We start from the raw sequence: 16133 nt of genomic DNA, 5'->3' as shown, positions 1-16133 counted from the left end.
GTTTAGAAAGGGGGTTAGAGGGCAAGTGGCTTAGCTTTGATGGGATGGGTTAGTTAGGAGGCTAAGTAAGGTTAGTATGGGTGAATGGGTTAGATGAGGGGTTACGATAGGGTTTAAGGATGTTTTAAGGGTTAGGATTATTTATTAAATAATTTATTTAATAAATAAGGGATATGGGATCAAATTAAATAGATTTGGAAATTTATTTAATTTAATAGAGGAATAGGGATTGAATTGATAAATTGATTTCAGGTTATCATTTGATTTTATCAATTGGGCTATAGTTAATTAAATTAAAAAAATAAACTATGGAATGACGATTAATTAATTAAATAATAAATATTTAATAATAATGTCCTAGGAAATGACTAAATATGATTACCTATTTGTGTAATCAAATTTAGGTATCTACATTTTGTCCCTCTTTGATGTAGTGTTAAAACAACACTATTTCAAAGAAGTTCAAATATAAACAATGTGAAGAAGACTTTTTGAAGCAATGTGGTTGCCTTGATTTTGAATAGAAGAGGAGAGAATGGATTGTGTGATGCCCTCTCAAGAAGGCAACGTGGAAAGAACACAAGGCCTGATGAGAGTTAGGGGGAAAGGGGAATAAAAGTAAAAAAGAAATAAGGCTAGGGGAAAAGGAGGATGCTGGAGGACTCACATAGAAAGATAGGGAACCCTAGGGGGTCTATAAGGGGCTTGAGGGGGCTAGAAAGGGCTATTTTTTTTATACAAACAATGAGATATTTCTATTGGGAGCTAGAAGTTGGATGATACAATGACTGCACTTGGATGACTAGAGCATTGGGCAGACATGTTATGGTGAGTATAGGTGCAGTGAACACTAGATCAATCTATAGGGTTGAAAAATTGATCTTTAAGTTTTTGTTTTATAGCATTTTTAGTGTTCCTGCAATGTAGGAAATTTGATTTCACTAACATGGGTTAGGTGGGGTCACTAGTGGGATAGGCGAGATTTCTATCTCACAAAAAAGGCTAGGGGAAGGGAAAAATAGGCTTAGAAAACACCTTTCATGAGATCATGAATTTGGTTAGGGATGTGTTTCAGGATTGAGTATATGGCAGCGAGAATGCAGTCTTGCTAGAAAAAATGTACTTCATGTAGTGGGGATGAAATTTCACTACATGGGATGGATCAATGCGAGAATGAGTTAGGGGTTGACCAGTAGGGGAAAGGCTAAGTATGATCATACAATAAGCAGGGTCACTAGGATCACCATGATTAAGCTCGTGTGGGAACATGATGAGGGTTTGGGAGGTCAAAGTGTCAAACAATGATCCCATGTGAATGGATGTCAACATAATCATAAGTTTTGAGGGTTCGCAAGAACACAGTAATAGAGATAGGGGATAAAGGGAAAAAGGAAAAGGTGCATAGGCAAGGAGGGATTGGGTAGAGTGATTGGGGGGTGATGAGAAGGTAGGTAATGTAAATATGAAAAGGAAAACTAATGTTTGACTAGTTTGCGTGCAATGGTCTCTAGATGTGTTGGTGTCACGTGAGCAATGAGTAGCTATACTACACCCCAAAGAGTAGCTTATACAGGTGTAATAGGTGAGGATTGATGCCATTAGCCTAGGATACCTGGCGATATTACCCCATACATGTACTTATATGGTGATGGTGGTTGCCTTGTGCGAGCAGTGGCATAGTGAGATAGACATAATCCACCTACTAATAGGAGAGATGGTAGTGACATTGGAGGACATGTATAGGACATTCAGATTGTTAGTGTGAGGGATGCTAGTGATGGCGATGAGAGAGATGATTGGAGAGGCCTGCACTGGTGGAGCTAGGAGTAGCATACCAGATTCAAAGGGGGAAATTCTTATTGGAGGAGCACTTGGACTGGGAAGCCACAGAGAGATGGATATATTTTTGTATATGCAGACTAGTATCGAGGTACATTGCCCAAGATATAGGTGAGATAGGAGTTACCTTAACATTGATACTAACTATCATGTAGATAGTGGATGCAGGAGTCCCAATGACTTGGGGGTCTTTGATGTTGGTAGAGTTGTATTAGAATCTACATAAGATAATCTATTAGGGAACCAGATGGTAGGGGTGGAGCATATGATTCCCTACATTATTATAGGTTTAGGTGTGGGAGCATATCGTGACAATCAAGCCAATTTGACAAAGGGATAGGTGGGTAGAGGAGCAAGTGGCTTACAGCTAGGGAAAGTGTTTGACATACCATCACACAAAGGATGTGGACTACTAGCGAGTCTAGACAAATGAGATTAGGGTGGTGGTATGGAGATCGTATACAGGTCTGGGGCCATGGACAGAGGAGGGACAATATCTACCATATATTATATCACCATATTTCATTTTTGGGCATTGGGAGTACATAGATAAGTAGTACTAGTCAAATAGGGCCTTGCAGTAGTTTGGATGGGTACAAGTGGCTCTAGGGGAGCCAAACTGGTATCAACAGGTCATATGTAAGCTAGTGTCGATGTTTAGGCCAATGCTTTAGAGAGGGGTTATAAGAGGCCTAACGAGAGTTAGCACTACAGTAGAGGGATTGGCTTGGTAGAGTAGCTGATGTGAGCTCCACATAGGAGAATCAAGATTTGTTTTAGTGATTGAGGCTAGTAGGCTGAGCATAGGTGACAAGGGCTATAGTGCTAGTAGGAGAGATAGCCTAGGCAGCTAGAGATGGTTGTTATGTAGCAAGAGGACTACAATAGCTAGAAGAGGCTATAGTATAGGAGGAGGGGCCAATGAGGCAGAGGTGAAGGGGAGAGGGGAGGCAAGAGGAGATAGAGGCACAACCACAGAGGGAAGAGGAGAGGCTAGAGGTGGAGAGGAAATAATAGGAGGAGGAGGAGCAGAGGCCATAGGGTCTAGTAGGTGGAGGAGATGGGAGTGGTGGTGGGGGCTCATTGTCAAGGGGAGGAGATGATGGACTGGCAGTCTAATACACATCCCTACAATAAATACAAAAGGCTACCAATGAGTTGCTATGAGATACCTAGTAGGAGAGAGATTAGCTCAAGATGGAGCATAATGTAGCTCAGGGACAAGCAGACAGAGTAGGGATAGAGGTGGGGACACTAAGGGTAGAGGGTGGGTAGTTGGAGGAGAGGTTGGAGGTGGTGACTCTGGAGAGACATGCATTACAGGCATAGATGGACATCATCCAAGAGGAGAGGGATAGGTTTGTGGTGGAGGTGGTGACCTTGAGGGCGTATATGGTAGTAGGTGGAGGGATGGATGAGTTGAGGAGGTTGCAGGGAGAGGTGGAGGAGTTGATGGAGAGGGAAAAATTTTACTAGGGGAGGTATCATACAGTGGTTCCCTTGGATCAAATTGAGCATGAAAGATGACCAACATGGTTAGGGACAGTTGGGACCCACACAAGCATGCATGGAGGAGGGGGAGAGAGTGAATGGAGGATGGAGGGGTCACAAAGGATAGGTGGGTCTTAGTGCATAGGGAAAAGCCATAGGAAAGGGAAGAGCCAGAGATGTGGTAGTGGGATGAGTGGGAGGAGGGATGAGGCAGAGAGCTTGGGTATGCAAGGAGGATGGATGAGGCCACCATCTCCACCACCAGCAGTGCTAGGGGCAAAGATAGACACCTATGAGTCCCATGATGAGGAGGCGATAGAGGAGGGAGATTAGTGATATGTAGGGTTTGATATATTATTGGTGGATCTATTGTTGGATGTATTTTTATGGATACAGACTCTGATGTATTTGTTGTGGTTTTTTGTATGATATGGATACTGGCTATCTGGACTATGATGGACATTGTTATTTTTGTAGAGGGGGGTGATTTATTCTTTTATTCTTTGTGGCTTATATATATATATATATATATATATATACATCATGACATTGTAAACAAAATTACACACACACACACACAGACACAGACACACACACACACACACACACACATGATATATATATCATAAAAAAAATCATGACATCATAAGTCCATACATCCATATCCCACCCCAAAGAATGATCCTATATATATATATATATATATATATATGTACACAAAATCATATATATATATATATATATATATATATATATATATATATATACATCGTAAGCAAAATCATGACATCATAAGTCCATACATCCATATCCCACCCCAAATAATGATCCTATATATATATGCATATATATGTATATGTATATATATATATATTTATATTTATATATATACACAGACACAGACACAGACACAGACACAGACACAGACACACACACACACACACACACACATATGTATATATGTGTATATATATATATATATATATATATATATATATATATATATATATATATATATATATATATATATATATATATATATATATATATATATATATATATATATATATATATATATATATATCGTAAACAAAATCATGACATCATAAGTCCATACATCCATATCCCACCCCAAAGAATGATGAGGATGAGGATATAGCATTGGTATAATACAGTTATTGTTACATGGGTGTGATACATAAGTACTATTTTTGTTACAAGGATATGATACATAGGATACTGCTATTGTTACAAGGATATGATATGTAAAAATGGTACAAATGACAAGATACACCTGATATGATACATGTGGCAGAGTACAAGGATAGGATATGCTTGATATGATACATGTGGTAGAGTATAAGGATATGATATGCCTGATATGATACATGTGGTAGGGTACAGGATGAAATACACTTGATATGATACATGTGGTAGAGTATAATGATAGGATAGATATATGAACTATAAATATAATATAGGATCTAGGTAGTGTGTTCAAATTGAGGGATGCTAAAAGGAAATACCGTGAGTCATTTGGGAGTGTGAAGGTAAAACTATGGGGAACACCTTGGAAAATTATGAAGATGAGCAATGGAGTGTGAAGGGGTGATGGGGGAGACACATGTCATTGATAGATAATAAAAAGGCTAAGTACACCTGATGCCTAATTGCTAGGTTTTCACTAGGGTACCTATCCAAGGTGCTTGAATTACCAAGTTTTCACCATTGGACACTTATTTTTCTTTACCTAATTTTTTTCTTTCTTTTTTCATTTTTCTCCCTTAAAGGGTGTAGGATATACTAAGGATTTTTAGGCATATAATTTCATGAGGTGAATGATGTTGGTGGGATCATTCAAGACTTCACCCTCAAGTGTGGATAGTTGATAGGAACCTAAGCCAGAAGATGTTGTGACCACATAAGGATCAAGCCATGTAGGCTCGAACTTGCCTTTCTTTTCACAGTTAGCTTGGACCTTCATGTTTTCTTTGAGGACCATGTATCCTTCTTGAAAATGGCACGAATAGACCTTCTTGTTGAAGTTTCACTTGAGGTGATTCTAGTAAACCATGAGGTGGTCATAGGCCTATTTCCCTTTTTCATCAAGTTAGTTGAGCTGGGTAAGTCTAGCCACTTTGTAATCCTCATCAAATATTTGGCCCCAAAAATAAATTTGTAGGGATGGGAGTTCAACCTCAATGGGTGCTACTACTTTAGTGTCATAAACCAGGGAGTATGGGGTTGTGCCTATGGATGTATGAAATGAGGTGCTATAGGTCAATAGGGTGAGGTTGATCTACAAATGCCAATCATGGCTAGAACCATTAACAACTTTCTTTAGGATTTTGAGTAGAGTTTAATTAGTTGTCTCCACTTGACTGTTACCTTGTGGGAAGTATGGGATATAAAAGAGGTGATGGATATGAAGGGAAGTGCATAATTCCTCCATATTGAGATTTTCAAAATTACCTCCGTGGTCAATAAAAATGGTAGCTGGGATGCCAAAGCGACATATGAGATGATATAGGATAAATTTGGATAGTTGAAATCCTATGGAAATGACAAAGGGGAGTGCTTCTACCCACTTAGTGAAATAATCGATGGTGGTGATAATGCACTTGTGTCCTTCTGAAGAGAGAGGTGCTATAACAACAACAAGGTCAAACCCCTAACAAGTAAATGACCATGGAAATGTAATAGGTTATAGATATTGAGTTGGGGCTAAGATTAGATTAGCATGTTGTTGGTAGGGTAGACACCATTTCACAAAGTTGCATGCATCATGCTCTAGAGTAGTCCAATAATACACATCTTGAAGGATTTTCTTAGCTAGAACTATTCTGCTCATGTGAGCACCACAAAGTCTGGTGTGTACCTCCTTGAGACCCATTATAGCCTCATTTTGGTCTAAACATCAAAAGAGAGTATCATGATGGCCATGATGATATAGGTTTTGAGTGATGATAGTATAAAGGGAGGCTCTAAGAATAAGATTCTAGCGTTGGGTTTGTGTGAGATGGGAAGATATGATGCCATTTTGTAGGTAAGCATGCATTTCATGGTATCATGGGGATTGGGTACCAACCAAGATGCATACCCGTGTTGACTCATCACTCTCGTATGAAGGCTCTTGTAACTACTCAACTAAGAATTCATGTTGTGTAGCCTCTTGCGGTATTTCCAAAAGTGAACCAATAGTGGGCATGGCATCTACTGCCTTGTTTTGCAATCTAGGTATCTGTATAAACTAAATTTGAGTAAAATGTTCCTTCAACTAGTCAACCAATTCCTTGTAAGGTAGCATCTTGTCATCCTTGGTCTAATATTCATCTAGAGCCTTCTTGATAATGAGTTGTGAATCTCCATAGACCTGTAGCTCTATGATATTCTATTCAGTTACTATTTTGAGCCCTACAATAAGGGCCTCATATTCTAAGATGTTATTGGTACACTGAAATTGTAGTTTAAAGGATTTAGGAATGTAATCTCCTTGAAGTGTGACCAAGAGTATGCCGATGCCAGAGCCATGGGATGTGTAAGATCCATCAAAGTATAATTTCTATGAGGGTTGTTTGTCTACTAAGCAGAGGCACTCATCTAGAAATTCCATAATGAGGGGATGATCTACAACCAAAGGTGCATCTTCTAAGTGATTTGCTATATCTTGGCCTTTTATAGCCTTTCAATCAATATATTGGATGTCAAATTCACTGAGAAGCATGACCCATTTAGCTTGATGTCTTGTGAGAACCGTATGTGACAACATATATTTTAAAGGATCAATTTTAGATATGAGTTGCATAGTGTGGCTTAACATGTAATGATGCAACTTCTGAGTGGAAACTACCACAACTAAGAACTCCTTTTCCATTGGTGTATAATTGAGCTCATATTCCACTAGAGTATGACTAATGTAGTAAATAGCCCTTTCCTTGCCTGTATCATCAAGTTGTGCTAGAAGAGCACATAGTGCTATTGGGGTAGCTGTAATGTATAATATGAGTGGGTGTCCTGTAACTAAAGGAACTAATATAGGTGTATTATCCAAGTATTGCTTGATTATTATAAAGTTGCATTGGAAAATGGGATCCCACCTAAAATTTTGATCCTTTCTAAGTAGGTGTGTAAATGGTTGGCACTTATCCACGAGCTAGGAGATGAATCATCAGACCGATTGTAATCTCCCTTGAAGAGAGTGAAGTTGCCTAAGTATCTTAGAAGGAGCCATATCCATGATGACCTTTACCTTCATAGGATCAATATCAATACCATGCCATGATACAATGCATCCAATGAGCTTTCTTGAGGTAATGCCAAAGACACACTTCTTATGGTTAAGCATGAGATGATATTTAGCCAATCAATCAAAAACTTCCTTGAGATGAGATAAGTGATCAAGGGCATAAGAGATTTGACTAAAATATCATCCACATAATCCTCAAGAGTTTTATGGATAAGGTCATAGAAGATGACTTTCATGGCACATTGATATGTTGCCTCGACATTCTTTAACCCAAATGGCATCATGTTGTAACAAAATTTCCCCCAAGTGGTGGTAAATGCTATCTTATGCTAGTTTACCTCTGCTATCTAAATTTGATTGTATCTAAAGAAACCATCCATGAGTGATAAGAGCTCATGGCCTATAGTGAGATCAACAATCATGTCTATGTTTGGTAATGGGAAATCATCTTTTAGGCAAGCCTTGTTAAGATCTCTAAAGTCGGTGCAAATTCTAATATTGTCAGAAGGCTTTATGATAGGTACCATGTTGGAGATAGATTCTAAATAGTCAATAGGGTGAATGATCTTTTCCTCTAGTAATTTTTCTAACTCTACTTTAACCAGTAAAGCAACTTTGGGATGCATCTTACAAAGCTTTTTCTTGATAGGTTTGGCCTTTGGATCCACAACCAGATGGTGCACTACTAGCTTGGGGTCCAACCCTGGCATGTCTTGATAGGACCATGCAAAAAGACTAACATTTTCATGGAGGAATTTGATGAGAAGGTATGCCTGCTTGGGTGGTAGAGATGCTATGATATATGTGATTTTTGGTACCTCGATCAGATTGATATTGACCGGTCTAGTTTCCTCTATCAAGACTGATGATATGGCAGGCCTATGATCCTGTAGGGGAAGGATGAAATCTCAATCTTTGGGTCCTTTAAGAGGTTTTCATTGTTAGGTATGTCCTTTATTTTATTTTTATTTTTTTGAATCATTCAATGGTGCCTTGAGGAGTTTTCACTAGAAAATGGTTTTGTTTTTCTCATTTCCTTTTTTGTTTCAATTTTTGGTTCAAATTTGTGACTGGAGATTTCCTCCTCCCCAAAGTAGCCTATTGGATCTAGTTTGTAGACATATACTGATGGTGGGGGAAGCCTTTTATGTGGTGTTTCTACCCCCATGAATCTAAGGAATGTATGCTCTGTAGAGAATTCGTCAACATGGACAACACTTGGTTGGTCCCAATCAATGAGTTTTTGGTGAGCGAGTGGTAGGTCTATGAGATTTGGGGATAATTGGAAAAACAAAGAGGCTCTGAGGATAACTTTTTCAAGGAAGATATCATCGTAGGATTTATTTTTTACCTCCTCAAAAATATCTTCAACCTCAATGAGACTGTTTTGGATGTTTGTGAAGGTGTGGCCTTCTTTTGTAGTGCCCCCAGTTATGGGGAGTCCATAGCCTAAACCTTTATTTTTCTTTTCTTGGTATGCTTATATAGACTACCTAATACCTGCCCAAACCACCTCTTTGATAACCCTGTTGCTCAATGGCAAGGCGATGTGACCATGGATATTTTTGTTTAAAGTGATCAAGAAGTTCTTCACTTTTTGGAGGTGGCTCTTTGTATAGCTATCTGCTAATGTCAAGAGTAGTTTACTCTCCATCGAGGATACCCTTGGTAATAAATGTGGTAGGGCCTAGCTATTTGGGTTGAGAGGTGTTATTTAGCCTTGGCCCTTGATGTGTTGGGCACCCTTGACTATGCGGATCAAGTGGTAGAGCATAAAAAACAAAAGCATCTATGAGACTATATTCACCACAACCTTGGTAGTTGATCTTAACTATGGAAAGAGTGAAGGATAAAATGGTATTCAGATTATGGTAGGTGCTAGAAGAACTAGCCATGGTGTGGCCAATTTTGATTCCAGGACAATGGTTGCTGTATGAAGCTTCGACCACATTGTAATAAGCAAAGGGTTCAAGATCTGTGTGGATGGTTACCTTAGTGCCATTATTCAAAAATTTGATGCACTAATGGTACATGGATGGAATGACCTTCATGGCATGAATCCATGGTTAGCCAAGGAGGATTTTGTATGGAATATTAAGATCAATTATGTGACAAACTATTTCTTGAGTGGTTGGGCTAACTTAGAAAGGTAGTAAGATGGTTCCTTTAGTAGTGTGCTCTAGGTTGTCATATGCTTTGATGGTAATTACCTCATTAAGGATATCTACCTCAGTGTATCCTACTTGTTTGATGAATTTTAAAGTACATAGATTTAAAGCCAATCCATTATCTATCATGACCCATTTGACCACAAAGTCAGAAACCATGATAGCTATGCGAAGTGGAAGTATATGATCAGGTTCAACTGCTGGGATGGTAGAGGTTTTGAAGGACATAACACATGATGCAGAAAGGTGGAAAACCAAGTTGCATAACTTAGCGACATTGATGTCAATGTGGATTCTTGACTCATGGAGAGTATTGTCAAGGATATCTTGGTAAAGTGGACTTGTTTGCACGAGATCTAGAATGGAAATCTGAGCTGGCATGTTTCCAAGGTGTCCCAAGATATTATACTATGGTCCTAATGGGGGTCATCTTGATAAAGGTGTTCTATATGGAGCTGGCCTTGATGGTATAGATATAGATGGGCCATCTATACTGAGTCAAGCTCATCAATTAGTAATTGCACATTGGGCATCTAGGCCTTTGATGTTTATAACATTGATATATGGCTCAACTTGTGATATGCAGCCGATAAGGTTTTAGTAGTCCAAGTATGCTGAGGTATAGTTTTGAGACTTATCTTGGTTATTGCCTTATTTGTTTTGAACATTGTTGGGTTTTTTAGCAGGAGTGTTTGTAGGTTCTTTTCCTGTGTTTGTGTTATGGGGAGGGAAAGCATTTTGGTATATCAATAATCCTGCATTGGGTGAGGGTTGTGCCCCCACTATGATTTCTTTTAGATCAATAAGGTCTTGGACATAGTTCTTGAGTTGCATGCATTTGAGGGTGGTATGCCCTTTGACATGATGGAATTTTCAAAACTCATTATCCTTATACCAGGATGCCCTAGACTGACTAGGTTCCAAGGGTTGCATTTGTGGATGTCTAATAAGATTATCCTTGGCTAGTTTCTCAAAGATTGCATCAAGAGGCTCCCCTAATAGGGTTTACACATGGGTTTGTCTTTGAATGCAGGGTTTAGGTCTAGCTGAAAGTGTGATAGCATTAGTCTGATTTTGATGGCTGGGTATTTGGACATTGTGTGGGTTGTTTTGCATGTGGATGTTGATAAATTGGTGGTTATTGCTAATAAAGTTGTTGTTGACAAAATGTGGTAGGTATGTTGGTTGCTGTCCAAATGATATGAACATGACAGGTGTCAATGATGCCATCAATAACCATGTTTCTATTCTTATTCCAATACCATGGTTTGTCATTGCTAAGGCCCCAGTATTGAGTGTTTCCTTTGTAAATTTTGATGACACCATCCTTGATGAGCCCCTACTTGAGTCCCATCTTTTTTTCCTTAATGTCTTTGTATGTTTGTAAATAGCTCATAACCATGTGATGAGAAAGATTAGGATGTGCACTGTTAATGAAATTGTGACAAAGTGATGTTATGAGATGTTACATGAGATTCTAGTTGTGAGGGTTTTCCAATGTTGTAAGTATTCTACAAGGCTTTCTCCTCCCTTTTTCTTGGTATGAACTAGGTCTACTATAGATAACTCAATCTCAACTAGGTGAGCATATTGAGCTACAAAGGCTTCAGAAAGATCAGCGAATGTCTTAATGGTACCTTGGGGTATATGATAGAATCATTTGAGGGTAGGGCCCCCTAAGCTTTTTGGAAAAAGTAGCATGAGGAACACATCATTATAGGCCATTTCTTGGCAATGCATATAGAATTCCTTGACATGTGTGATTGGATCACTTTTTGCTCTAAATTTATCAAACTTGGGGATCTCAAAGTGTTTAGGAAAGGGTGTCATCATGATGGCTTTGTCAAATGGATATGGAAAATCATTTTTGAATTTGAAATTTTTGGAGTCTATCCCATCCTTGAGGGTTTTGAGAGCATTTTTCATCTCTTTCCATTTAGAGTTTATAGGAGGGGTAATGGGTGCTCTCAGTGTGAGATATGTAGTGGATGCTGAAGATTGGTATAGAAAACCTTGACTGCCATATGGTGGTAGCTAAAAAATAGGTTGCACTACTACTGGGATGGATGTTATGGGTTGTTGGAACATAGTTTGTGCATACTGCTGCATCTACTAGGTAGGTTTTTGATGGGGTGTGTAAGTATGAGGTTATTTCCCTACTAGATAATTCTGCAAGAATGCCTGGGCATACTACTGGTGTGATGATTGCAGTTGAAAAGATTGTAGCATAAACAATAACTGGGCCATACTTTGGGAATGTATACTTTGCCCAATATGAGTTGGTTGTGCTCCTACTTGAGAGAGCAACTGAGTGTTAATAGGTGCAAGGTAATTGTAAGAATTTTCCTTAGGGAAATACTCTCGCAAGATCAAGAGGCTCAAACACAAGCACAAAAATAGACCAAAGTATGATCAATATAAAAATGAAAATGCTCTCTAATGTACAATACATGCTAGGAGTGCCTGTATATAAAGGCCTCTGAGATGCATCTAGAATGTGTATAGAAGGAACTAGGAGATAAGAATGACAACTAAGCACATGTCCTCCATTGTGCATGAATTTATACACATCAATGAGAGGATAAGTATGATAAGGTGTCACACACATAAAGATGTTGTAGACACCATCTACTTAATTGAAGTGCTAACTCCTGTGGTGTAGACACCATGTGCATAAATGAGGTGCAAAATCCAGTGTTGTCAACATGACAACTCACAAGAGTATGCATACTCCTAGGTGACTAACTAAAAAATAATAAAATATGCATTAACCTAAGTAAACTTAAGTAAAGTGTAAATAGTGAATACTTATTTACACCAACAGTAATTAATGTGAAGAAGAGTGTTCGCAATCGGGTATTGTGGTGGAGGGATGATTTGGCTATTGCCTAAGGGTGGCATAGAAAAATAGTTGGTAATGGTTGGTAATGAATAGACTTGAGGAGTGAGGGATGAAAGTGACTGAGGGATGGATATGGGTGTAACACTAAAGGGGAGGCTAGTGGTAGGCCCTTGTACCGTACCAAAACTCCAAGGCCCTAAAGGAAATGAGGCCAAAGTACTTTGGCTAGTGAAAAATGGATTGATAGTGATGTTGGGTGGGATGGAAGATGAAGTATTTGACCCTAGTGAAGGCATTTTTATAGTGGATGGATTAGATGTGTTTTGAGATGGAAGGGAAAATGCAGTGTTGCTAAGTGTAAAATGGGTATTTTGTGAAGTGGGGATGTGGATAGTGGAAGTAGATGTGGACAATACACTTGTGGTTGGTTGGGACATGGTATGTACTAAGGGTTGAGTGAGAATGGAATGGGTGTTTTGTAGAATGGGAGCAGTGACCTTGGTTGAGGGGATATTCAGGTCTTCTGGTTCTATCTATGTTGGTTGGTACCCACTATTGGGTGAAAAGAAAGGATCACAATGGATAGATGAACCTATGAATGGTGGTTGCCATACAAATAGAGGATGTGTAGGATCTGTAATGTTTGTAGGTGGTGGGCATCCATACTCAAAGATAAGAACATTGTCCCTTAAGAAGTTTGCCATGATGGTTTCCATATTTCGATCTATGATGGCATTAACAATGGTTGCATGGCTAGGTTGGTTCATGAAAGCATCAATATCTATGGAAGAACCTATTTCTTTAGGGGTTTTTAGAGGTGGATCTGGTGGTGTCATGGAAACTACGGGGGATGGCTGAGCTTGAGCTGTGCTACTATTATGACTAGGATCCATGTCCTTATTTTTTTGTGTGTTCTTATTGAAATGTGTGATGGGTGGCATAAAAGGATAACTTCCCTAAGGGTGAAAAGTGAAAAGGATGATGATAAGTGTATGTGAAAAAGTAATTTTCCTAAGTGTGACTAGGGTGGAGGGATTTCCTAAAATGTAAAGGAGAGTGTGTGAAATTGTGTTTATTGAGACCTTAAATGATATGGTACTAAGTGAAGCAGATTGTGTTTCCCTTAAGTGTGATCTTTGAAAATGTGATGGTGATATCAAACTCTAAGGTAGCCTTATGTCCTTTTTTTGAAGACAAAGAGGAATCAAGTGTGTAACCCAACGTTTTACTCAAGGTGATGTGGGACACAAGTGATAGCCTACCCTAGACAATGCTTAGTTTTAAGGATAGCTATGATGGTGAGATGGATGAAAACTTCTTTTAGGGAAATAAAGCTTAATGAAATGATACTAAATGTTTCTACTTAATGAGTAAATAGTGGAGGGTGCTAGGGCTTAATGATATATTTGGAGGATTTTTGAAAACCTAAGGTTGATGCCAAAATGGGGGGAGATAATACTATTTAAATACTTGAATGGGGTGGTGGATTTATGTGAAAGACTAAGCCTATGAGGAGATAAGTGCATAAGTGTGTGTACAAAAAAGGACCTAATTAGAGTAAGTAACACTAGAGTTGTTGATAAGGCTATGGTTGACACCTTGTTAAAGATTTGGTTCTAGATTTTATAATCCCACTTAGTTTGTAATGCAATGTTTGCACCGTCTTTCTCAATTTGGTCTAGTTTGGAGATCCTTGGGTTGGGGGTGTATTTTTTTGTGTTATGCTTCTATTTCCTTGTAAACTGGTATTTGTGGAAGTTTAGCCTTTTTTGAGCTTGGTCTTGGTTTGGCTTGACATGAGACAACTCTAAGAGATTTGATTGCAACTATGGTCTTTTATATGTAGTGACTACGCTAAGTATACCTTTTAACCTTGGCTTGGAAACATAAATCAGTTGAGGAATAGCTAAGTTTCCAAAAATGGTAAGGTAGTAAAATGGGGTAAACTAGGCTTAGGATCTATTGTGAATAAACTTGCTAACAATCCTTTTAAACAAAGGCAACGAGGATCTGTTTTGAAGACAAATGTGTTGTTTTCAATCAAGTAGGATAGGAAACAAAGATATTTTGAAAGAGACAAATTTCAACCAAGTAGAAAAAGGTTTGTTTGTAATTAGATTATGCTAAATAGTTGTTTTTGAGATAAAAAGGATAGTTTTGAAAAATGTAAAGTCAAACCAATGAGACCAAAGTTGTTGCAAATGGACTTGCTAGCAACTATTTTTGAAATAACGAGGATGAGATTTTTTTGAAGACAAATGTGTTGTTTTTGATCAAGTAGGATAGTTAACAAGGATGTTTTGAAAGAGACAAATTTGGAACAAGGAGACAAAAGGTTTTTTTGGATTAAGAATGAGTTTATCCTTAAAGAATTCAAGATTTTATGAATTGATTTTAAGCACTAAAATTGAGGTGTTTGCACATAATGTTCATTTGTGCCATTAAATGAAGTGTTCATGGCATTGGTTCAATTTTTAATACTTGAAATTCAAAAGTGGAATTTTAAAATTAAACCATTCAAACATTCTAATGAAAAGAGTTCTAAGATTTAAATATATTCCATGAAAAAGTGAAAATTGTTCATTTTAAAGCATTTAAAAAATGGATTCTCTAGTAAGCATTTAAGAAAACCTGCAAAAACCTCATAGTATTCCACTCCAAAAAATACCTACAAAAGGAAAAATTAAAGGTTTGTTGCTGGTCAGTCAATCTAGAAAACCCGCAGGTTTAAACAATGATCCTGCATCATGGGAACGTAGCTGAAAGGTGATAGGATTGAAGTGTAGAGAACTGGTGAAACCATGGAAAAATGGGTCATGGGAAAAAAACACTAGGATAGTCCCACAAAATGGAAATCCCTTAGATTTATGGGGATGCATTCACATAGATAGATTTATCTACAGGTTCAACAGAGGAGGGAAAAAGTTGGGTATAATGGTTGACTAAATAGCTCAAGCATTTTTATAGTTTTTTAATAGCGATCCCACTGGTAAAAACTGGCATTCCCTTTGGAATAGGATCAATAGGAATGAGGGGGTATTTTTAATGGCACATGGTAGTGAGTTTTGGTAGTGAGTTTTTTACTAGTTTGCATTCCTGTGGGTTTGTGACCATGATTTTGCAATTGCGGGTTCACGATTTTGTGGCTTTGGGATCATGAACAAAGGGTGCTAAAAAGTTGGTTAAACTAGAATTTGATTTTATGATTAGGATCACGATTCTTGGTAAGGGACTTTAGTGCTTGTAAAATGTGTTAGAAAACCACCTGCATGCACAAATGAACACAAAATATTATTTTGGTTAGTTCAAACATTAACAAGAAAAAGTATTATTATAGTGACCCAAATGCAGGGTCCCACCGGTGTACTAAAATGTATCACCTAATCTAGTAGTGTAATAAAGGAATACTAACTAATAACGAAAGTATATACAAAACTAAACAATTAACAGTTATGATAGGATAAGGTTATCACCAAAAGGAAGGCAAACCAAGAATAGTAAGTTCCTTGGGCATAACCTATGATGATGAAGCTATGTCCTTGATGGA

This window comes from Cupressus sempervirens, chromosome 11 (assembly GCF_028749045.1).
Source record: "Cupressus sempervirens isolate cs-2001-9-10 chromosome 11, ASM2874904v1, whole genome shotgun sequence".
NCBI lineage: Eukaryota > Viridiplantae > Streptophyta > Pinopsida > Cupressales > Cupressaceae > Cupressus > Cupressus sempervirens.
This window is presented reverse-complemented; position numbering follows the sequence as displayed.